Source organism: Dreissena polymorpha, chromosome 8, assembly GCF_020536995.1.
Source record: "Dreissena polymorpha isolate Duluth1 chromosome 8, UMN_Dpol_1.0, whole genome shotgun sequence".
Lineage (NCBI taxonomy): Eukaryota > Metazoa > Mollusca > Bivalvia > Myida > Dreissenidae > Dreissena > Dreissena polymorpha.
Window position 1 is genome coordinate 1,558,387 of NC_068362.1, and position 26,105 is coordinate 1,584,491.

General features: G+C 34.4%; 1 protein-coding gene across 9 annotated transcripts in view; it reads left to right on the forward strand.

The window, feature by feature from the left end:
* The window catches only part of LOC127842734 (uncharacterized), a 118,948-nt gene that overhangs the window by 29,134 nt on the left and 63,709 nt on the right, over nucleotides 1–26,105 (forward strand). The window contains exons 1-2 of one of the 9 annotated variants that reach the window (XM_052372422.1): nucleotides 5,701–5,719; nucleotides 7,344–7,876. The gene's annotated coding sequence lies outside the window, so the exon portion shown is untranslated. Of the gene's footprint in view, nucleotides 1–5,700; nucleotides 5,720–6,308; nucleotides 6,326–6,400; nucleotides 6,419–6,459; nucleotides 6,582–6,641; nucleotides 6,680–7,343; nucleotides 7,877–26,105 lie in introns of those variants that run through there. The other 8 variants (XM_052372424.1, XM_052372425.1, XM_052372432.1 and 5 more) reach the window with 8 other exon arrangements.

The window sequence follows — 26,105 nt, forward strand, 5'->3', positions numbered from 1 at the left end:
AACTCGCAGTCTGTTTAGGTTTTCTGCTGTTTGCTGCTCATCAGTATCTTAGAGTTGGAAATGAAGTCTTTAAAACTTGAATTAAGTACGAAAGGTCTTTAATTAAATTTAACTTTCTAAGGGACTACAAATGGGTCAAAATACGTGTATAAGTGGTGGAGGGTTAACCTCCAGTCAAATCACAGCCATAAGTAACAATTATTTAGTTATATAATAAGGCTCTGAATAAGAAAAGAGCATAATAGAAAAATGCATTTGTTAAGTTTAAAACCACCTTTATTGCTGCTTGTAACAATATTAACATACAATTGATATTCAATGGGGACCAATTACGTATCCAAATGGAAAATTCATAAAATAATATTATCACTAGGCTTCCTTTCCAATATTATGGGTGTTTAAATTGCTAATCTTTACAATAAGATACTTTGGTTCAATAAATGTGCACCAAAAGATTTATTGAGATAATGTCATTTACAGTTGCAAATTGACAATAATTTTGTAATAATGTTGTTACAGAGTGGTTAAAGCAGTTCTAAACTGAATTCCAAAACGTAATTTTATCCATGTGGAAAAGATTTGGGCGGCACTCTGTGAAAATGGGGTTTAGCACATGTGCATAAAGTGTCGTCTCAGAATAGCCTGTGCAGTCTTCATAGGCTAATAAGGAACAACACTTTCTGCTTTTATTGAATTTGTTTAACCCTTACAATGCGGGAACCAAATTTTTAAGGCCTTTGCAAACAGTTTGGATCCAGATGAGACGCCACAGAACGTGGCGTATCATCAGGATCCAAACTGTTTGCTATTCTGATAGTATTCTTTGAAAAAAATCGAAGAAAATGCGAATTTTATAAATTCAGCAGACAACATTTTAACAGACGACAAATTTCCCAGCATGCAAAGGGTTAAAGGAAGGCTGTTCTTGACAAAAAAACAGTTGAGGCGGAAAGTGTTGTCCCTCATTAGCCTGCGCAGACTGCAGACAGCCATTTCATTATTCATCAAGCCATTTTATAATAATTTGCCACAAATAATCATAATGTGGCGACAATTTGTTATTTTTAACAAGTGCCTCACTAATCAAAGTTCAATATTGCAATTATAGGTCAAAGGTCAGGTCCAAGCTAGGTCACTGTTCAACTATCCAGTTTTGTCCAATTACAGTATTGTTTGGACTGTTCATTCATCATTTATCATGCATTATAATAAATGGCTTACCAAAAATTTTCACCATGTGGAGAAGGCGTGTTGTCCCGTGGGAAGAGGTCAAGGTCACAAGTAAGGCACTAAGGTTAAACATATAATGGTGATCAGCTTGTTAAATAATTGCAATCAATATTGAAAAATGGGCTCAACAAGTTACTGACAGGACTCTTACTGGTTTATGTTGTGTTTTTAATGGTCTATCAGAACTTACTGGACTGTAACTTTATCAGTCATAATGCAATTTTAAAATATCTGAACACACATTTCTTTTCATGTTCTCCATCTAGAGTCATTGTGAATATATGTGATTCGCATTTCCCCAGCTCAAAAGTCAGTGTCAACTTAGAGGTCAAATGTGGGCATATTGTGGCCTGTCCAGCTTTGACATTTATTATTCATCAACCAATTTTTACACAATAATCACCATGAATAGACAGCATGTTGCATGAAGACCAAATTATTATTCTGGCTCAAAGGTGACAGGTCACAATGGAAGGTCAGAATGTAATGTTATCATTCATTCAGGGCCCTTGTTTGGCCACCCCCACCCCACCCCCCCCTTAAAATAGTATACTTTTTCCCCTATTTCAGCTAAAAATTCACCTCTCCAAAAAAATAAATATTTTTTTCTTTTTTAGCTCACTTGTCACAAAGTGACATGGTGAGCTTATGTGACCGTGTGATGTCCGGCGTCCGTTGTGCGTGCGTGCATGTGAGCGTGCGTCCGTCCGTCCGTCAACAATTTGTTTGTGTAGAAAGTAGAGGTCACAGTTTACATCAAATCTTTATGAAATTTGGTCAGAATGTTTATCTTGATGAAATCTGAGTTGGGATAGTATTTGGGTCATCTGGGGTCAAAGACTAGGTTGCTAGGTCAAAAACTTGGTCACAAAATAGGTGCAATAATACAAAAACCTTGTGTAGACAATAGAGGTCGCAGTTTTCATCCAATCTTTATGAAATGTGGTCAGAATGTTTATCTTGATGAAATCTGGGTTGGGATTGTATTTGGGTCATCTGAGGTCAAAAACTAGGTCACTAGGTCAAATAATTGAAAAATCATCAACAATTTGTTTGTGTAGACAGTAGAGGTCACAGTTTTCATCCAATGTTTATGAAATTTTATTAGAATGTTTATCTTGATTAAATCTGGGTTGGGATTATATTTGGGTCATCTGGAGTCAAAAACTAGGTCACTAGGTAAAAAACTAGGTGAAATAATAGAAAAACCTTGTGTAGAAAATAGAGGTCGCAGTTTTTATCCAATATTTATGAAATTTGGTCAGAATGTTTATCTTGATGAAATCTGTGTTGGGATTGTATTTGGGTCATCTAAGGTCAAAAACTAGGTCACTAGGTCAAATAATAGAAAAAAAACGTAAACAATTTGTTTGTGTAGACAGTAGAGGTCACAGTTTTCATCCAATCTTTATGAAATTTGGTCAGAATGTTTATCTTGATGAAATCTGGGTTGGGATTGTATTTGGGTCATCTGGGGTCAAAAACTAGGTCACTAGGTCAAAAACTTGGTCACTCGGTGAAATAATAGAAAAACCTTGTGTAGACAATAGAGGTCGCAGTTTTTATCCAATCTTTATGAAATTTGGTCATAATGTTTATCTTGATGAAATCTGGGTTGGGATTGTATTTGGGTCATCTTGGGTCAAAAACTAGGTCACTAGGTCAAATAATAGAAATACCTTGTGCAGACAATAGAGGTCACAGTTTTCATCCAATCTTCAGGAAATTTGGTCAGAATGTTTGTCTTGATGAAATCTGGGTTGGGATTGTATTTGGGTCACCTGGGGTCAAAAACTAGGCCAATAGGTCAAATATTAGAAAAACCTTGTGAAGACAATAGAGGTCACAGTTTTCATCCAATCTTTATGAAATTTGGTCAGAATGTTTATCTTGATGAAAACTGGGTTGGGATTGTATTTGGTTAGTCAGGTGAGCGATTCAGGGCCATCATGGCCCTCTTGTTTAATTTTATACCTATGTTGCCAGCTGGTATCGTGCTATTTACCTTTGATTAAATGTATATTTATGTAAATTACATTAAAATATAGCAATTTTAAGTGTTGAATGGTAGGTGAAAAGATCTTCTAAAATTCCCCTTTTCGCCCAAAACGATGCGAAATTCCCCCCTTTAAGGACCCCGGCCCCAATCCCCAAAAGTGTAGCAAGGGCCTTGATTCATTAGAATATAAAAAGAACTTTACAATGTTCACTAGTTGTTACATGTTGGGGTCAAGGCCTTTGTTCATGACTTGAAGGTGAAGGTTATACTTAACCCTTTACCACTTAGATACATATTTTGACGCTTTTGAAGTCCCTTAGAAAATTACATTAAATTTAACACCGTTCTTACTGGATTCGAGTTTGAAAGGCTTCATGTCTAACCCTTAGATATTGATGAGCAGCAAACAGCATAAAACCTGAACAGACTGCGAGTTACTCGCAGGCTGTTCTGGTTTTATGCTGTTTGCACATAGCCATTGTTAGATCTGAGTGGGAAAGGGTTAAACAAATAATTTAATGTTTAATGCCACGAGTAAGGTCAAGGTTACAGTTATTTTGAAATTAATACAAAAATGTGGCATTTTTTACCAAAGCTTTGACATGTCAGCAGGTTTGTATAGTATCGTTTGATTATTTTTCCTGAACAACATAGTGAACAAAATCAAAATTAATTAAAGAAATTTTTCAATTTTTAAAATCTCAGTTTTGAAACAACAACAACCTTTCAGCACTAATGGATGTTTAAAAAAATATGTTTTGTAAAAATGCCATGTCTTGAACACAGATAAATCACTGAAAGTGCTTTATGGAATATGATACTTTGTCTTATTTGATTTTGTATTTTGATTAAGAATTACTGATCACAATGTTTACACAAGTGGATTTTCTGGGACAAGCTCTTAATAATGTCACTGTAAGATAAATGTAATCTCTGTATTGTCTGGAAAATACACATTAATTCTTAAGGTTTTATTTTGTATAGAAAATGTTTCATTCACTTTCTTTTGCCAACAATTGATTCTACAATTGAATGACGTGACATGTTGCGAGGATTATGAGATATTTAATTATTTATTCAAGACGAGATAACCCTTTTCCATCCATAAGCAAACTGAAAAACCCTACATGCAAATAAATTGTTCATACCAAGCAACGATGGTATGCATCCCATTTGTATCAATTGAATGTATTTCTTACAAATGAAATGTTTTAAAAACACAATGCAAATTATTTTTCTTTCATAATAGAACTGATGACTTTGTAAAAAATTATTGACTTAAATTTGTTATATTATTACATTTTTGTTCAAGGTTGATACATCATTGAAATGGATTTCTTCAATTGTCCTATCTTCTGATAGATCGGCTTTTTATGTTATTGTAAACGACCCTGTAGAAAATTGAAAATATTGGAAATGTGGGATTGGTATTTTAATAGGCAATATAATTGTATGACTTCTATTTGCACACCTTTTAAAGCCTTTTATAAAAAATTGAAAAGTAGATGTACTTATACCTCTCTCACTCTCAATGATGGGTAAATACATTTTAAGGTTGGTCAGATTATCAATGTCAGGGAAAACATTACGGTAAATATTTTATGTTTTCTCTTCTAAGATCAACCATTTAGCACAATCACAACTAACAAAAAAAAGTTTACACCAAAGAAAAAGTTTACTTTCTTTAACAAATAGGGAACATTCTAAGTAGACCTTATACAAGTATTGTGTAAAAAGTTGCATTTGCAATTGTACATGCATACATTCATGAAAAAGACACTAAAAATTCTAGCGTCAGTTTAAATAAACAAAGCATTTTTAATTTACTACAAAAAAGTTACCAATACCCTTAGCAAACACATGGAAAATATGACCAAATACGCTAAACAACTTAATACCTTATTGGTCATCACAGCAAGTAGAAAATAAAAATCTAAGCTAAATTGATTGCTAATGGTTTGAGGTTATTTTGAAAGAAGAACATTATACATCATGCAAGTTCTATCCTGTATTTGGACTAACTCTTTCATTAAAAAGTCGCAAAAGACACCAAATCAGTACTGAGATATATCGAATTATGAACGCGTGAGCTGCAATTGCAGCCTGGCATTGATCTCTGAAATAAAATGCTGTTGTACCACACTCCACACAGAATTGTGTCTCATGGTTTCATGGGTATCTTTTAGTTCATATCTGGGCCAAGTTGGGTCAAAAACTAGGTCACCAGGTCAAATCGTAGAAAAATCTTGTTATTGTCATTTCTTACCTCATAATAACTAAAGAGGGCACATTTGTTTTGCAAAATACTGTTGAACTATTGTGGTTATGTTTATCTTGACAATATCTAGATTAAGTTTGCATCAGAGTCAAGCAGGGTAAAAAATCTAGGTCACATCCTATCTTCAAAAAATGTGATCATTCTAGAAGCTACATTTACATCTCAGTCTTGCTGAAATTTTGTTTGCAAGCACCTTATTCACCCCATGTGAGGTAACTATTTCAAATTTTTTACATTTTTTTTTTTACAAAAAGCTTATGTTACATTTGATTTTGCTTAACCCACTTATGCCCAGTGGACTCTCCTATCCTTCTTAATTGGATCAATTTATTTCCAAAATTAGGGGTGACAAGTATATTTATGTCTATATTTAGAATATTTCATAAAGAAATTCATTTAAGCAAACAGCGCAGACCCAGATAAGACGCCGCATTATGTGGCGTCTCATCTGGGTCTACGCTGTTTGCAATGTCCTTTTTCCAGGACGCTAGGCATAAATGGGTTAAAAAGTGCGTGCAAACAACTCAAACTGCAAATACAAAACTGACCCACCCAGCAACCTATCTATGCTTCTGTTTTGGTTTATCTTATTAGGAATATTTTCACAAATCAATTGAAAGATGCAATAATTTGATTTGGCAAAGATTGTCTGTTTATTTCATCAATTCAGCTCAAGAAAAAATAAAAAGATTGTGACTGTTAATAATACAAATGAAAGTCATTTTAAGTGATAAATCTTAAAGTACAATTTAATTCTTTTGGATAAAGATCTTCTGACATTTTCTTATTTTACCGGACCATAAATCTATTATGGAGTTGTAAGTGGTATTTTTTGCAAGTGCAAATAGAATTTCAATACAGTTCACTTGAAATAAACCTTGCTAAAGATTTAAACAGTACCTCATGGCAAGGTCAGTTACAAAATGATAAATCTAGGTGTCTGGTAATGTTTCATTTTTAACAGATTTTATGTCAGTTATATTAGATGATTCAAATATTCTAGCATTTAAACAGATTTTATTTCAGGTATATTTAATGAGTGGGAAATTTGTACACAAACAGATTTTATTTCAGGTATATTTGATAATTTGAAAATTCTAACATTTAAACAGATTTTATTTCAGGTATATTTAATGAGTGGGAAATTTGTACACAAACAGATTTTATTTCAGGTATATTTGATGATTTGAAAATTCTAGCATTTACATGTAAACAGATTTTATTTCAGATATACATGTATTTTGATGTTTTGAAAATTCTATTATTTAAACAGATTTTATATCAGGTATATTTGATGATTTGATTATTCTAGCATTTTAACAGATTTTATTTGAGGTATATTTGTGACTTGAAAATTCTAGCATTTTAACAGATTGTATTTCAGGTTTATTTGGTGAGTGGGAAATTGGTACACAAACAGATTTCTTCTGTTTCCAGCTATTAACCCTATCAGTGCGGGAACCGAATTTTGAAGGCCTTTGCAAACAGTTTAGATCCAGATGAGACGCCACAGAACGTGGCGTCTCATCAGGATCCAAACTGTTTGCTATTCTGATATTATTTGGAAAAAAATATCGAAGAAAATGCTAATTTTAGAAATAAAGCAGACTACATTTTAGCAGATGACAAATTTCCCAGCATGCAAAGGGTTAAGTGTATGTAGTGAGGAAAGTTGCAAAATTATAAATTTTGTTGTCAGTCTGTCAGAGTGTGTAAGACAGTGTAAACATGTTTAGCTTGATGTGTACCAGTTTTAACATTTTTAAGTTGATATGGACTTAGAAAGAATGTTGTTGTTTTCTTACATGAACTAATGTTTTTAAAATTATTTTGCAGGTAACTGGTTGGTGGGCACCTAACATAGCTAGATTTGACGTCAACTTTTGGTCGGAGAGACATTGAACTTCAGTTTAGAGGTGAATATTTATAATACCAACAGTATGATCATGTTGGAATTAGCCGACAGTGTCATTAAATATAATTAACAATAGCAACTCTTGGTGCTACTAATAGTGTTGTGCTTGAAGTTGGAGTACATGTAAACAGAAAGTAAAACAGAAAGTATGGCAATAGATTTCTGAGTGAATCATCTTGAATCTAGCCGCTTGATAGATTATGCACACAGTCAGTTGTTGGAGTGGTTGTGGATATTAAATATTTATATAACTTTTATTTCATTCAAATTGTTTGTCTTTTTTTCTTGACGACCAGATACAAAACTTGGATTACAAGAGACGAAATATCAGGAAAACAGTGTAACAGAGGTGAATAATCTGTTCACATAGTGTGATCATTTTGTGTGTGAAGTAATTGCTGAAAGTGTGTTGCATTCAGACATCTCTGGAATTATGGATTCCATGAAGTAATAGGTAAGCGGTTATAACTCTTTCAGTGTGGGAACCGAATTGTGAAGGCCTTTGCAAACAGTTTGGATCCAGATGAGACGCCACAGAACGTGGCGTCTCATCAGGATCCAAACTGTTTGCTATTCTGATAGTATTCTTTGAAAAAAAAGGAAGAAAATGCCAATTTTAGACATTCAGCAGACAACATTTTTGCAGACGACAAATTTCCCAGGGACAACACTTTCCACTTGTATGGTATTTTTATCGCCTTTTGTCCGTCGTCCGTCATCCGTTGTGCTCCGTCAACATTTGCCTTGTTAACTCTCTAGAGGCCACATTTATTGTCCAATCTTCATGAAATTTGATCAGAAGATTTGTCTTAATCATATCTTGGATGAGTTCGAAAATGGTTACGTTTGCTTGAAAAACATGGCTGCCAAGGGGCGGGGCATTTTTCCTTATAGGGCTATAGTAAACAAATCTTGTTAACACTCTAGAGACCACATTTATTGTCCAATCTTCATGAAACTTGGTCAGCAGATTTATCATAATAATATCTTGGACGAGTTTGAAAATGATGCCAGTTGGTTGAAAAACATGGCAGCCAAGGGGCGGGCATTTTTTCTTATATGGCTATAGTAAAACCTTGTTAACACTCTAGAGGCCACATTTATTTTCTGATCTTCATGAAACTTGCTCAGATGATTTGTCCCAATGATATCTTGGATGAGTTAAAAAATGGTAACCTTTGCTTGAACAACATGGCTGCCAAGGGGGGGGCATTTTTCCTTTTATGGCTATATATGGCTATAGTAAAATCTTGTTAACACTAGAGGCCACATTTATATCCGATCAGCATGAAACTTGGTTAGAACATTCATCCCAATGATATCTTGGATGAGTTCGTAAATGATGCCGGTTGGTTGAAAAACATGGCGGCCAGGGGGCTGGGCATTTTTCCTTATATGGCTATTGTAAAACCTTGTTAACACTCTATAGAGGCCACATTTATTTTCCGTTCTTCATGAAACTTGGTCAGAAGATTTGTTCCAATGATATCTTGGATGAGTTTGAAAATGGTAACCTTTGCTTGAAAAACATAGCTGCCAAGTGGCGGGGAATATTTAGCTCATTTATTTTAATTTTTTAAAATTAAATTATGAGCTATTGTTATCACCTTGGTGTCGGCGTCCAGTTAAGTTTTGTGTTTAGGTCCACTTTTCTCATAAAGTATCGAAGCTATTGCATTCAAACTTGGTACACTTACTTACTATCATGAGGGGACTGGGCAGGCAAAGTTAGATAACTCTGGCATGCATTTTGACAGAATTATGTTCCCTTTTTATACTTAGAGAATTGAAAATTTGGTTAAGTTTTGTGTTTAGGTCCACTTTATTCCTAAAGTATCAAAGCTATATTGCCTTCATACTTGCGACACTTACTTTACTATCATAAGGGGACTTTGCAGGCAAAGTTATGTAACTCTGACTGGCATTTTGACAGAATTATGGCCCCTTTATACTTAGAAAATTGAAAATTTTTCAAGTTTTGTGTTTAGGGCCGCTTTACTCCTAAAGTATCATAGCTATTGCTGTCAGACTTGGAACACTCATAAACTATCATAAGGGGACTGTACGGAACAAGCTGCATAAATCTGGTTGTCATTTTGATGGAATTATGGCCATATTTTGACTTAGTAACTTTGAATATATGGTTATATTTTGTGTTTACATCCACTTTACTTCTAAAGCGTCAAGGCTATTGCTTTCAAACTTCAAATACTTTCATACTATCATGAGGGTACTGTACCTGGCAAGTTGAATTTTACCTTGACCTTTGAATGACCTTGACTCTCAAGGTCAAATAATTAAATTTTGCAAAAATTGCCATGACTTTGTTATTTATGATCAGATTTGAGTGATACTTTGACAAAACAACTCTTACATGACATTCTACATTAGACTCCACCCAAACCATCCTCCATGCCCCCCCCCCCCAAATCCCCCCCCCAATTTTTTTTTTCTTTTTTTTTAGCTCACCTGAGAACAACGGGCTCATGGTGAGCTATTGTGATCGCCTTTTGTCCGTCATGCGTTGTCAACATCTTGTTAACACTCTAAAGGTCACATTTATTGTCCAATCTTCATGAAACTTGGTGAGAACATGTGTCTCAATAATATCTTGGACAAGTTCGAAAATGGTTCCCGTTTGTTGAAAAACATGGCCGCCAGGGGGCGTGGCAGTTTTCCTTATATGGCTATAGTAAAACCTTGTTAACACTCTTGAAGTCACATTTTTAGTCCAATCTGCATAAAACTTGGTGGGAACATGTGTCCCAATAAAATCTTGGACAAGTTGAAAAATTGTTCCGGTTGGATGAAAAACATGGCCGCCAGGGGGCGTGGCAGTTTTCCTTATATGGCTATAGTAAAACCTTGTTAACACTCTAGAAGTCACATTTTTAGTCCAAGCTTCATGAAACTTGGTCAAAACATGTGTCCCAATAATATCTTGGACAAGTTCGAAAATGGTTCCAGTTGAATGAAAAACATGGCCGCCATGGGGCGGGGCAGTTTTCCTTATATGGCTTTACTGTATGGTAAAACCTTGTTAACACTCTAGAAGTCACATTTGTGGTCCAATGCTCATGAAACTTGGTCAGAATATTTGAACTAATAATATCTGGGCTAAGTTCAAAACTGGTTGAGATCAGTTAAAAAACATGGCCGCCAGGGGGTGTGGCATTTTTCCTTAAATGGCTATTTACTACAAAACCTTGTTAACACTCTAGAAGAGTCATTTATTATCCAATCTTTATGAAACTTGATCAGAACATTTGTTCTAACAATAGCTCGAGGGAGTTTGAAAATGGTCATGGTTCGTTGAAAAACATGGCCGCCAGGGGGGGGCAGTTGTCCGTATATGGCTTTAGTGAAAACTTGTTGACACTATATTAGCCACATTTATTGGCCAATCTTCATGAAACTTGGTCAGAACATTTGTCCCAATGAAATTTTGCCAGAGATTGAAGCTGGGTCATATGAGCTCAAAAACTAGCTCACAAGGTCAAATAAAAAAAAAACATGTTAAAAGTCACTTTTTTGGTCCAAAATAATCTTCATGAATCAGCTTGCATTTTTTTCTTAATAGTCTAGTTCCTTTGGCTTTCAGGTGAGCGCCTTAGGGCCTGATGGCCCTCTTGTTTGAAAGATCATCTTATAAATGACCGCAACCTCACACTATACCCCCCAACCCCACCCAATCCCCCCTGGCCCCGCCAAATTATTTTTTTTGAAACATGGTTAAGAAACAAAAATATTTATTTTTATTATTTTATTTTTGAAAGACCGTCCAACTATCCCACCAAAGAATCCCCCCCCCCCCCCAAAGAAAAAAAATAATTATTTTTATTTTGTTTTTGCATTTTTATTTTTTTGTTTGGAAGATAATGTAATTAATGACCACACCCCACACTATACACCCCTCTCCACCCCACCCATCCATCTTTTTTGATTGAAGTATTGAGATACAGTACACTCCACGCCTTATCCCCAATTTCCCTCCATACTCCGCTGGGATTGACCTGGAGGGAGATTAAGAAAATCCCGCCAGACGCGGTGTTTGCATGATTTTGGACGTGGCGGTTAACGATCGGCAAAATTGATAAGCCGACGCGGCGGCCCTCGGCGTTGGCAACGCTGGGGAAACTCCGCGTTTTAGGAGATAACGATCAATTAAATTTTGTTTGACTTCCTGATTTTCAAATAAAATTATATTTATTAGAAGTACATACATGTACATGTAGTATAATATTTACAAGTAAAAGAAACCAACCAAGATAGATCGATCCCGACGTGGTTGTAGAAGTAGTTGTTGTTGTATAGAAAACTCGTTGATTTACGACAAACAAAATGTCGTCTTTTAACTAATACTTACCAATTAATATAAACACAGTTTGCAACATTGTTTTTATTTTGATATTTTGATAATTTAATCCAAAGTTTTCATGTTAGCAGGTGATTTTCTATACTGAACATGTAAACAAATGACCAAGGACCCTAAAAATCTCGCAAATCTGTGTGAATTGACAGTTTGACATAATCAAAGAAAAGCCGCTTCCTGTCTAAAGGCATAACTTACTCAAGTAAACACGTTCAACGAATGCATAAGGAATGGTTTTAATTGTCGGAACAAAGTCAATTCTCTGCTCGCTAATGCATTTATTTTCTCTTTGAAGTTACGTTATTCCATTGATTACTAAAAGAAGGTGGTAACTATTGAGTTGATAGTTGCATTTAATATTCACAGTTGTGTTCTTGTTGCGTCGACATTCAAAACAATGTTTACCAGTAATTATGGACCAAATCGGCAGAGTGACATTCACACATGTTAATCCCTTTTGTCAAACCACCGCAGACAGCAGTCTACACAATAGGTCAGTAGACAAGCTTTACGTGTTTTCATAACGTCGAACACTTAAAATCCAGTTCCGCCATGATGTTTTCTTTAATCAGTTTACAGTACAATTACTGTTAAAATAATTACTCTACTAATATACCGTAACGATAAAAATTCGGCGTGTATGATTTGAAATTATTTTGGAGGAAATATCAACTTATTAGCGATATAATTTTGTTAAAAAATACCAAAGAAACTTTCAACCGAAATCAACAAAATTCAATGTTCTCTGCGCTATAAAGTTTGTATAAAAAAAATCAATACTTGCACGCTTTGCAGGAGTATACCTTGTACATTGCAGCATAATTTTCGCGCGCTTTTGTCGGGAAATATACATGATGACTGTATATTGGAAGCATTTGTAAACGTCATGTTTACATTAAAAATCGCAGTGTGTTTCCGATTACTAATTATTATTCTCATTTGGAAATTTTACGGAACATTTATTCTTGTCTTATATGTGTTATGATTTAAATATTAATTTGTCAATTGTCTTATATTCATTCATATTGTAGACGTACCTGTGAATTAAAAAAACATAATTTTTATACGTATTAATTTTCTATACAATTATCTTTTTTATACATGTACTACAGTATTTAAACAATTTATTATAACAATGTTTTTATTTTTTGGCATGCCCAGTAGCACACTGCTAACGCGGCGTTGCGCGGCGGTCACAAGAACGGAAATTGTTTGCATTTACCGACTAGGCTAAAGTAATGCACGCCGCGGTAATTAGCGAACGCGGCGTAACGCCGAGTGTTTTATCGAGTTCACCTCGCTCTCTCAACGCCGCGTGAACACTCGCTAGCAGAAAAAAACCCGCGGAGGGAGCGCGTTTTTTGGGGAAAACGCGTGGAGTGTACTGTAGTTCCCTTCACCTTTAAAAAGAAAAGTAGATGAGGCCACAATTAAAATATTGTTGGTTTGCCCTTTACCGACCCGAAATTTTACAGGTGGGTAGGTAGGTAGGAAAATTATTTTATTTTATTTGAGAAATTATATTTTTAATACACTAATAGTCTATGAATATTTTAAACACTGTTATTAAAGCACTGTTGCAGTGTACGAAGCCCTATGTAGCTTAACGTTATCTTGTTTGCTGTTTCTTGCATATATTAATTTCAAATGCATGCTTGTGTGTTATTACATCAAATATGTGTTCATTATATGATATTAATTGCTCAAATACATTTGTCATTATTTAACTGCCAGACAGCTTTTATTTTTAATTTAAACCTTTCCCTTAAATTGGGCTTAATTAGCATGCAACAAGCATTGAAGGAATGTAGAAAGACAGTCCAAAGCCTTTAATGGAAAAATTCAGACATGGCGAAAGACTGTCACATTTTACAGGCCAGACTTGCCTCCAGGAGAAACAATTCACAGGCCAGTTGAAATTTTTACGGGCCTCAATTTTAAGTGTTTGACCGGTTAGTGCATAGTCTCGGCATGGCAAAGTAAATTCATATAAGGGCAAACTGAACATAAGCATTAGTTCGTCACCTTAGTGTAAAACAGTGATAAGTCCATATTTCAAAATTTTACAGGAGAGTAAAAAAACTGATTGTTATAAAAGATTGAGCTTTGATTTTAACACTGTTAACATTTTTATACAGTTTTTTAACTAAAAATATATTAGATAAAATGTATTTCAGTATATTGCTTCCAAGTAATATTATATTTGATGAATTTGCAGATAACTTCATTTGACACTGAAATATTTTTAGTGCAATACTGTAACAAGTGCACTTATTACTATATTGCACTGGACATTCTTTGTGCAATAACTGAATAAGGTAAGTTATTATGGTTTAAAATCAAACAATTTACTGAATTTCTAGTAAAATTAAGAATAAAATGTTTAAGGATATTGAAAACAAAATAATGTTTACACCAATTTTGATGTAAGAAGCAAAATTATGAGCACTGGGGTTCTGCCATGCATAGCATTATGAATCTTCTTAAGATGAAATGAAAAAATTTTCATTTTAAAAGAAACATCTTGCATATTTATGAAAAAATACATGTATTGTTTGATAATTTATAAATCAACTTTAAACAATAATATTACACTGGTATTTCATTTAACATAATTATATTTGTAACAACAAGCATCGAAATTTAATTTGTAAACTTCAGAAAATAATTTCATTGGAACAGGCACAAATTGAGGAGTATGACAACATCACCATACAGTATACTTCGGCTAATATTATTTAATGCGAGTTAAATACAATTTGTCAAATTTGAATGACAAAAAGTTTAACCAATAAGACAAACAAGACATCTTTTACTACATGGCTTTTTCTTCTATATTGATGAAACATTACAATTTCATGGCTTCACCTTGGCTGAAGTTTACAGTACTATCATCTTGAATTTTGCTGTCATACTCCCAGTATATAAGTTTTGATATATAAAAAGGTAACCGATAAGCCCACATACACTTTTAATAAAACTGGAGAATTTTGTTGCACTTTTTAACTTTAAGTAGATAAAAGTTCAAGTTTTCTTCTTAAATTTTGTTGCAAAATACCATGATTTCTTACAAAACACTACAGGAAAAAGTATCCAGCATAAATTTGATCATTATTGTAGCTGAGAGTAAAAACAACAGTAAAATTTGATTATCACTCACAGGGCAAATCTTTGTAGAATGCATCACTAGACTGTTATATTTAGGCTGAGGAATGGTCTGCTTGTAACCAGGTCTATAAGTCCTTTCAGGCAAGGCAATTGCAAATATTGTGAGCGGCAGTATCCTTAAGAAGTACAAATGTATTTCCACGCTAAGTAAATAAACAGGGATTTCGAGAAAAGTACTAAGACGGGCCACTGCAAAGGCATTGATGGCTATTCCAAAGAGAAGAAATTTCCTGGAAAGAGAAAGAATCAAAAGGGAGGCGATCAACTTCATGGAGCGACACGAGTTCTGTGCTGAAAACCCAAATACCAAAATATCAAAATCGTTTTTTTGTTGCCTGCATCCTGACTATATACTTTTGACAAAGCTGATAACCTGAAATACATGTTCATGCAGCAAACATAAAAATTTTGCTATGAAATTTAAAAGCATTCGCTCTGTAGGAATTGATATTTCACCAAACCAAGAAACGGTTAGCAAGAAAGTATCTGAACAGGACATGACAGATATGCTAACCAATAAAATACAGGATGACACAGAAGTCGAGTTTGAGGAGTTGAAACGCGTAGGAGAAGAGGGAAAGAAGAAAATGAAATAAGTTAAATCCAAGAACACAAAAGAAGAGTATAATCAAACATACACAACAGCAGTTCCGATATTTCTTACAGCATGTTTCTAGGGTGAAGACGCAATATACGGCCATAAGAAATCTAAAAGCCAACTTGCCAAAAAATGAAATATTGATCCATATGGATTTTGCAGAAAATTTCACATGCAGCAACGGCGATGAATTTCAAAGCGCTTATTGGAACAGTGGAGTTACACTGCACCCGGTAGTTGCTTACTATAAAGAAGAAGAGCTGAAACACAAGAATTTGATTTTTGTTTCTGATGTCACAAACCATAATTCCACAGTGGTGGTCACGATCTTGAAAAAAAACTAGTCCCTGACATGAAAGCATCGAGTATGACTGTGTTTTATAATGAAACTGAGTATGAAACCACAGCAAAAGAACTCGAGATGAAAAAACCGAATTCTGTTTCGGGAACCATAAAGTTGCATGCATTATTTGCTGCACACAATCAGTTATATACCGCCAAGGTCTCATATTATTATGAATCTTGTTCAAAAGGCTGTGGACACTGGAAAATAGACACTGTACCAGAAAAACACAATGTAAGTAACGAAGCCAGCCTACGCGAATGTTCACTTAAACGGAAGTTGATAGATCATGAAGGAAATGTCGATGAAAACAGAAAAAAGTACAGAAGCTAAACATACCTGAAATGTGCGCAGACAGAAATGGCTCTTCACATATCGCAGATGAAAATGTGTTGCCCAAAGTCTCAGATAAAAATGAATCCCCATTGATCAAACCAGTCAAAGACCAGTGCTCCAGCTAGGTCTTAATTGAAGGATTCCGAACCTCCGCCCTGCCCTTCCTAGGTGCCCCCCTCCCCCTGCCTTTATTTTTTAATTTTTTTTTAAATTAAATTATGATAATTACCGGTAATGAATCTCTTATTACATTGTTATTTATTTATTCCTCATTGTAGACATTGAATGGTTTAATAATAATGGGAATAATATATTCTAACACTTATTAAAAACATATAAATGAACATGCAGCAGCAACGGGAAGCATTCCAGAGAAGCAAGCGCACTTGAAAGTGCACTTTTGACAAAATACTGCACGTTGAAAGTGTCCTTTTGACAAAAAGCCCTCCCTGCCCTTTTCAAATCCTAGCTGGAGCACTGAAGACGCATACTATCTTGTAAAGTTGGATGATATCGTGGAGGAAACTTAAGGGAAAGGAGATTTGTTTACGTGGCCGTTAAGAGATGACGTACAAGATGTTGAATTTGACCGGTTTGTACGTGAAATCCAAGAGCCAACTGCTTGCAGCAAAAGCAAAAGGCAGTTTAAACTTGAAGATGCCCATTACATGTTTTTTGACACCACTTTCAATAGCCAATGGCTTATAGCAAAAGCAAAAGGCAGTTTATGTAGTTTGTTTTGTGAAAATTGATTGTTTTGACAAAAAGTGTCAGGTATGTGGACTCGAAAATAGTTCTAAGAAGTTTGTATATAAACTACTGTAGAACTCATAAATGGTTGTGTTTATTAAATGTGAACGTTTTAATCATAATGTTTGTTATTTGAAAATGTAAACATAGTTGACTTGGTTGTTATTGCATGTTGTCTATAGGAACGAAATAGACTTGTCAAGCACGTTTAAGGTGCCATCCAACAGATTTTGGCATGTATTGAAGCTTGTCATTAAATGCTTTAAATGCTTTATATTGATAAATTTAAACATTTGAACTAAAAATCGCCTGTAAAAAAGCAAGAATACAATTTTAAAAAAGTAAAAAAATAAACCTCAACAGGGCTCGAACCACTGACCCCTAGATTCCTGGAGTAAAAAGCCTCCAGCCTAAACCACTCAACCATCCACGCTCATGTTTTGAGCGGATGTATTTTATAGCTATATAAGCAATCCTCGTAGTTTCCCAAAATATCGTTTCGCGTCGATATGACGCTTTATCTGTTGGACTTTAAGAGTTCTTTAAATCTATGTTTTTCCATGTACATGTGTATTTAAAGATTTTTCAAGTTAAGCCATTAGATTTTTATCATTTTTGTATGAAACATGTGTATCAATGAAACGAATTAGGCATGCTTATAAAGATTCTTTGAATTATACGTATGTACGCTTGATGGTCAGGTACGTTAAAAATCCAAAGGTTGTTAATAACTTGATTTGAGCTGAGATATTATTTTTTTCTTTGTAAGAAAATATTTATGATGTTTTCGTAAAAATGTATGTTTGAATTTGATTTTTAAACCAACGTTGTTCAAATGTCATTTATATAATCATTTAAATGAACAGCATGATTTAACAAACACCCCTTGTGAAAACTTGTTAAGTAATTTTTAAAAAATGATGACATAAATTCAAATGATTAACAAAAAATGAAATAACAGTCAGGAATCTGTTTAGCACAAATTACCACATATAATGATAAATAATAATTGAATCTGTGCGAGTTGATTAAAATGTATTGATGTGTTAAAATGAATATAACGTACCTGACATTAGAATATCAGTGTGTCAATGATTATGCAAATATTATGAAAATTGGATATTTCTAGGTGACCCCGTTGTTATTTTATGTACAGTTTGGTGTTCAAGTTGATTTAAATTAAGTTTATGGTTCAATTGCTTTGTTTTAATTTTCCAACATTCCTCTATGTGTTAATGTCCCTTTAACTGGGATTAAATGCATAGTTTCTAGCTCTGATATCATCATTTGGCCTTGATATATTACACTTATCACTATATTACACCAAATAACTTTTCTGGAAATCAATCTTATTTTGGTGCAATAAGTGAACAAGTGCACTTGTGACTTTCTTGCACAATGCAAAGCAGTTTAAATGAAAATAACATTGGTGCAGTAAGTAGATAAGTGCACTTATTTACTTACTGCACCAAACAAAATTATGTGTGCAAATATTACAGTATGACATTTTCTTAAAAAGTACCAATTAAACTGGAATACCATTCTGATATTTATTTAGGACATGTATGACATCATTTTAGATCATTTTAAGCAAAAAAGTCATTTTTGAAAAAAATGTCACTTATCACTGTTTTGCGCTAAGGTGACGAGTTCTTCTTGAATGCTCTGAGCTTTTATAAGTACATACATGTACGTACAGCTCAGAGGGTCAATAGCTGGGAGTTGTATTATTGCAACTAACATATGCATGAAAACTTGGGGGAAATAAATTAAGGGTGTTAGTTTCAGTTTGTGGATATATTAACGCTTTAAACATATATACTTGAGTGTTTTCGATGTATTTAGCTAAGAGACATTAATATATTAAATAAGTTTACCTTTACATATCCATTTCACTAACATGCCATTACAGTAAACTGTTTAGAGTGGCAAACATAATAAAGCAGAATATGCACATGAATCTGATAAAACACAGATCCACTTGCATATGAATAAAATCATGTTTGTCTTTTATTTTGCATTTACAAACGATAATCCTGTTACTGTAAGATGTATTTTTCTTTGCGAGAAGACTGCATTCCAATTTTCAAACACTTGTTCTGTGACATTCAGTTCATACATTTCCAAAAAAAAAGAGTTTTATTTGTATCTAAAACGTATGCTCCAACGTAGAATGACACACTCTTTTCATTAATCCATACTAATTATATGATGTCCGTCGTAAATTCAATAGTCATTTGTCACTCGCTGTGAGCATCGTTATTTCTTTTAATTGTCCGCCATCTTGGATCACGTTAACAACATGTGTGCAACGAATGTAAACTCGTATATGTCCGACTACTTTTGCGAACCAATAGTAAAGTATGATGTCGTTTGGCCATTTTCACGGAACACCGCCGATCGCGATGCTGGTTATAGACGCTTGCATTACTGTCTATTCTGTGGCATATGAAATTCCAACCATCGGAGCGACTTAGATCGGTCAGGGGCAATAATAATGGACAGGGATATAAATACGCGCACAAATAAATATTGCAGTCGGCTCTTTTATGATCGGCGAAAAAAACGAAAATAAAAAAATACGTTTTCAGAAATCGCAATAAATTTTTTTGGGTCGGGGGGTAAAAAGTGGGTCGGTCGGTAAAGGGCAAACAAACTTAATTTTAATTTAGGCCTGAGCGGTCTGCACCCGCAAGGCGATGCTCTTGTTCCTTATATGGCTATATATGGCTATAGTAAAATCTTGTTAACACTCTTGAGGCCACATTTATTTCCAATCTTCATGAAACTTGGTCTGAAGATTCATCCCAATAATATCTTGGACGAGTTAAAAGATGATGCTGGTTGTATGAAAAAAGTGGCCACCACGGGGGCGGGGCATTTTTCCTTATATGGCTATAGTAAAACCTTGTTAACACTATAGAGGTCATATTTATTTACCGATCATCATAAAAGTTGGTCAGAAGAATTGTCCAAATGATATGTTGGATGAGTTTGAAAATGGTTTTGGTTGCTTTAAAAACATGGACACCAAGCAGGGCTTTTTTTCCTTCTTTGCGATTGGCTGTGGACAGACATTTCACAATTTTGACACGTCCAATTCACAAACCTGACATGGCCGTAAATATTTACAAAAACGGCCGTTTTAAATCGTGAAAAACGGACTTTTTGTGCTCAAAACTGTCAAAAACGGCCATTTCGGAACAGAAATATAAGTTTCATAACCTCGTTTTTAATTCCGAATTTGCGAGTAATTGTCGACTCGCGTAACTTACCGATGTTTGCTTGTTTTAATAGATTTTAAAGTGTTGTGTAACCGGTGGCCCCGGCGTTAATAGTAAAAGCTCTGCCTAGCAACGCCACTATAAAAAAAAAATGGCGACGCGGAACGCTCGTTACCTCACGAAGAAAATTTAAAAAACGCAAAATTATCCCGATTTATTGAAATTAGGATAACAGTGAAGAAACAAAAGCTTTCTACAGAAGGGTAAGTTTTGAAACATGCACATTGATAACATTATAAGGAAAGTTATTTGATAAAAGTGAAAGCATCTGCCGCGGCTTATGTATTGATGGAAGCTAGTCAAAACGGTCCCTAGTCAAAACGTCCCCTAGTATTGATGACCGAGACTACTTATTCGTACCTGTTTACGATTGTAAATCTTGGTTAAAGTAATAATGTGGTCCCTTCTAGGGCTGTCACGATTCACCGGTATACCGGTATATCGCGGTGCATGTTGTGAAAAAAATCGCACCGCGGTACGGCGTTGCCGCACCGGTTTTTTTAATATTATTATATTAGCACAGATATAAATACATTACATAATTATTTTGATATAGATATCGTTTTGAAAAATGTAGAAGCGGTTCAAAAGGGCTAAATAAATAATCCGTTAATATCCAGGTCAAGCAAGCGCTTCCACTTGTAGATGTTTAACTTTCATGTTTAAAATACGGCAATGTATGGGTCCATACCATTTTTGGAATTAGGGACAGATTTCCATTGCAAATAAGTTCATAATTATCCAAAAGATGTTTATTCTATTTCTTATTTTCTTTCTTTAGTATATCGATCGTTCAAAGCATGGCACTTCCGAATCATGTTGTCTTAAGATTCTGAATAAGTCGAGGAAGAGTCAGAACGCTACGGATTTTCAATACGCTGACTCCGCATTTTGAACATGCCCTTGAAGCGTTCGATTTACACAGATCGTAGTCACAGCTATTGTAAACAACGTGGCGGACATTTTAGAAAAAGACGCGAACAATAACAATGACTACTTCTATCAAGTTTATTACAGTTTCTTTTACAGTTTCTAGTCATACTATGATATCAGTGTTTTCTGATTATTGAGTTTAATAAAGTTTGTAAAACTTGTTATTCTGCTGTTTTCTTCACAGATACATATTCTGTAAAATATCGCGGTACGTACCGCGATACAGTGTTGCCGTACCACGATATACCGCGGTACGCTCACGGCGTATCGTGACAGCCCTAGTCCCTTCATATATATTTTTTTTAAATTGAAATGCATATTCATGACGCATATTCATGATTCAAAATTTGTATGTAGTCTATTTATGCTTTGTGAAAAAATGTGAAAAATAAAATAACTCGTTTACATTTCTTACAAAAGTACTGTTGTTCAATGAAACCTAATGTTTCAGATCAAATCACAACCTCCCAGGGAGATCATCTTGCACTGGCGAGGGTCAGGCTCACAGAACATGAAAATTATCATGAAAAAGGAATTTTCCTCTTTAGATATTGAGAGAATTATTGACATTTTTAAGAGTAAAAAGAACAGAGTTTTAAAGCTGTAAAGTCCAGAACATGTCTGAGTTATGTGCCCTTGAAATGTTCTATGTTTATAAATGTTATTCCTGTGGTAAAGAAGTGTTGGGACCAGGTATTTTAGTTGCATTTGGTACATGAATGTTATGCAAATCGGATATATGTATATGTGTTGTTATTGTATCAAATACAGTATTCATAGAAGGAAAATATGCCTTTATTGCATTATTTAAGGAGATTTTGATAATATTCAAGTGTTTAACATGCTTTAACTATACTAATGCATTGAACTTTGAATTTCACAATTTTAAGAAGTTCGCAACTCGCTTTTCACAATTTTAAGAAGTTCGCGACTCAATTTTTCACAATTTTGAAAAGTTCGCGACTCAATTTTTCACAATTTTGACAAGTTCGCGACTCATTTTTTCACAAAGTGAGGAGCCAGGGCCGCTTCACAAAGTCAGGAAAAAAAAGCCCTGCCAAGGGTGGTGCATTTTGCCTTATATGGCTATACAGTACAGGCACAGTGTACTTAAACAAACGCCACTCGTCACGGTGTTTTTACGGTGTTCGCTTACCAAACGATGGGTGTTCAGATCAAATATTCGCGGGGGCCGTTTTCCATAAGGTGGACTCTGCGAATCACCCCGGACCCATATCTACCGCGGTGCTCATCGTGTTCGCTAAAAATAAAATAATTAAATATAAACGTAAATTATTACTTCCTTTCATTTAAGGCGATAATGAATACATGTAAATATAGTCTATTTTTATGTACATGCTGGTCGAAGGATATTTAAAGTATTTAACGTGATATTATGCGCATCTTACAATATATGCAATGTTTATAGGTGTCTATCGCAACCGTCGGTTATTTTTTGGTGTTGTCACTTCACATAAACTTATATCTATTAATGCAGCATCAACATTCTAAAACGATATCCCGGAAAAATAAAAAATCATTTAAATATCAATTGTTCTTTCGTTATGATTCGGTGTACGATGTGAATCTAAATATATTTTAGTGCAGATTCATTCATACGACACAAAGACACAAATTTGTTTTACGGATCATTTCGGCTTAGGGGACTGGATTGTAATGAAAAATATTGAATATTATATGTTTTTCATTAACCACTGGTAAGTTACCACATTTTAACTAAATATTTTGACCAGTTTCCCTTTTTCAGCTCAATTCAACAGTCAAAAATGCGCATAATATCAGTCTAAAACATGCCACAAGACAGATATTAATAAAACGCTGTTTTAGCAAAAGCAGTATGATGTATCCATACATATATGCTAATAAATACGCTTATAAATGCTGTTGTTGTATCACATATTAATTCCGTACATGTGCATGTCAGTTGGTGAATTCAGAGTTCATGTCGACAAAGAAAAACAGCAAAAAAGGTTCTCAACATAATGTTGCAACAATGTCAACACATTGAGACAAACTGTGACAAATAAAGCTCAACACCTCCTGTTTTTTTGCCTTCTGGAGACAAACTGTTTTCAAAAAGCTGTTGACACTGTACTCAACACCCACTGTACTCAACACCCAATGTACTCAACACCCAATGTACTCAACACCCAATGTTGATTGAAATTTGGATTTGATATGTACTGCACGGTACTTACTAAATTACGTCACGATACACATTTCATGAATGAAAAAATAACAAAATGGTTACGTTCTTGAGCGACTTGCATCGTAAGGTACATGAACGACGACGGATGACGTTAAATAAGACGGGCATCATAATGTCCCTTCTTTTGTTGGTTTATTATCTTGATGATACAATTAGGCACTGATCTGTATTAAGAACACTCGCATATGTATTAATTATATATAGATATATTACAATACAATTATAGTATGGATTAATATATTATTGTATTATGACCATTGTGTCTACTCTGTCGTACGTTATTGAAACAGAATATGCATTACCTACATGTAATACAGTTTATTCTGCCAGAAAATGCAGAATAAAGAACATAATCAATAAGCATTATGTTTTACATGTTTGAAGGAACATTCGTGATACATTCACATAAAATCAATAGCATGATTTTACAGACGCTAGATATACAAGCCGATTACTTTAATGTACGTGGGTCGCGTTCTGAAAAAACTGCACATAATGTAGTGCGTAAAGTGTCGTCCCAGATTAGCCTGTGCGGTCCGCTTTTTAGTTTCATTGAAGTTGCTCTTACCGAAAAGTTTAAGCGGAAAGTGTCTTCCCTGGTTAGGCTGTGCGGACGTCAGAGGCTAACCTGGGACGACACTTTACGCACATGCATTAAGCCCGGTTTTCTCAGAACAAGAATGAATATATATCTTGATATAAATATACAGGTCGATACAGCATGTACAATCCAACAACTGCTTGAAAATACTGTGAATTTGCACACGTATTTATCCGATAAATATTATCTAAGAATGAATTGTGAATGTAATGGCTTTTGCAATACATCCTGTACAAGTTCTGCTACTTAGCAAATGTGTACTCAGTTTCAACTGCCTTTCGTTTGTTTGGAATAGTCCCTCAAAGTACTGGAAGTCCTTTCCCTCGGAACGCTCGGGGAACATCCTGTTAGGCACATCGCCTGTGGCTTTCCCGTTCATTGCAACTACAATCGGGGCATTTATGTCGCTTCTGAACAACAACATGTGAAACCATCTACAGTTGAAAGACGGAATGTAAATTATGTAAATACTGTATGTATTAGATATTCACTGTATTTATCAGGATAGATATGACATTTGGAAAAAAAAATCAAACATGCAATCATTAAATTATGCAAAAACCACAAATATGTTTGAAACCATATTTTGAATAGGATTGTTGTCTTACTTTACCTTACTTTAGCTTTCTTAGTTTTAAATACTATAAAATCTGTTTCATATGTATGAAATATATTTATACGTGCATTTTGAATAAATACCGACTTTATGTTGTTGTTGTTATTACGTACATACATGTATTCATAGGATTCTATCTATTAAATACTGCAATGTTATAGGCTAAGGGGAAGACGCAGGAAAAACAACAACAAACAATTAAATCAACATGAACGAAAATAACGAGTTGTAATCAAATATTCATAACCTGATATGTAGATTTATTACCAGTAACATCAATTTATAAAATCTAAACTAACTTGAAAACCAACAATGACAAGGGCTACGTATAAAGAAAGCAAATATTGATTAGATCAATATAAAATGTCTTATCTTACATCAGATATAGGTCACAACTCGCCATGCAAAGCAATGAGAACAAGCAAAAATGTCAGCAGAAAAAGTCGGAAAGAAGCATAAAAAGTTACAAACAAACAAAACAGACTCTAACCAAAATACCGCATGAAAGAGAATGATCCGGAATATCATTCTCTAGATACATGTTTATATTTACTAAGTTTGAACCTCTTTCAAAGATCTTAAAGAACGTTAATTCAACAAACGAGTCCAGTGCTGAAACCGAAGAAACCTGAAAGACACAAAATATAATCTGTTAAAATACATGTATATGAATAGAAAAACCCAACAACAGTTTACGATTGCAGTCGACAGTTGACAATTTCTAAATTTCGTAGCATACTGATGCAGTACGTTATTTTGGACAGTACAGTCGGACGCAAATAAATAAATTATTTAATACTCACTTTCTTTAAAACTCGATATTTGTTGTTAAAAATGGCGATTGAATTGCTTAACACCATACCAGTTAATAGTCTTGATCATCTAAGCGCTTTATTACGTTTACGACTTTACGTGCTGTCCGAATTTAAAGTGATGGGCATTTTGTTACTGTTAAATTGAGCTGAAAAGAAACAGGTCAAAACAATAAGTTACAATGAATGTGGTATCTGACAATTATCTACAAATCATCTTGTTACCTGTTATTTATAAAAAATATATATTATTTTCCATATGTTACATGACTCACCCATCCGTCTAAGCTGAAATGATCCGTAAAACAAAATTGTGTCTATGTGTCGTATGAAAGAATCTGCATGAAAACTACATGTAGACTCGCATCGTACATCAAATCATTTCTGTCGTAAGTTGTCAGAACGAAAGTACGGTTGATATTCAAATGGATTATTTTTCTTTTCGGGATATTGTTTAATTATTTTGATGCTGCGTTAACAAATAAAAGTGTATATCAAGCGAAAACAGAAAAAAAAACAACAACGGTTACGATACACACCTACATTGTATATACTGTTAGATGCCCATAATATCACTTAAAGTACGCATACATTTGCACATACACGTAGTTTATTATGTTCATTTGTACATGTAAATATA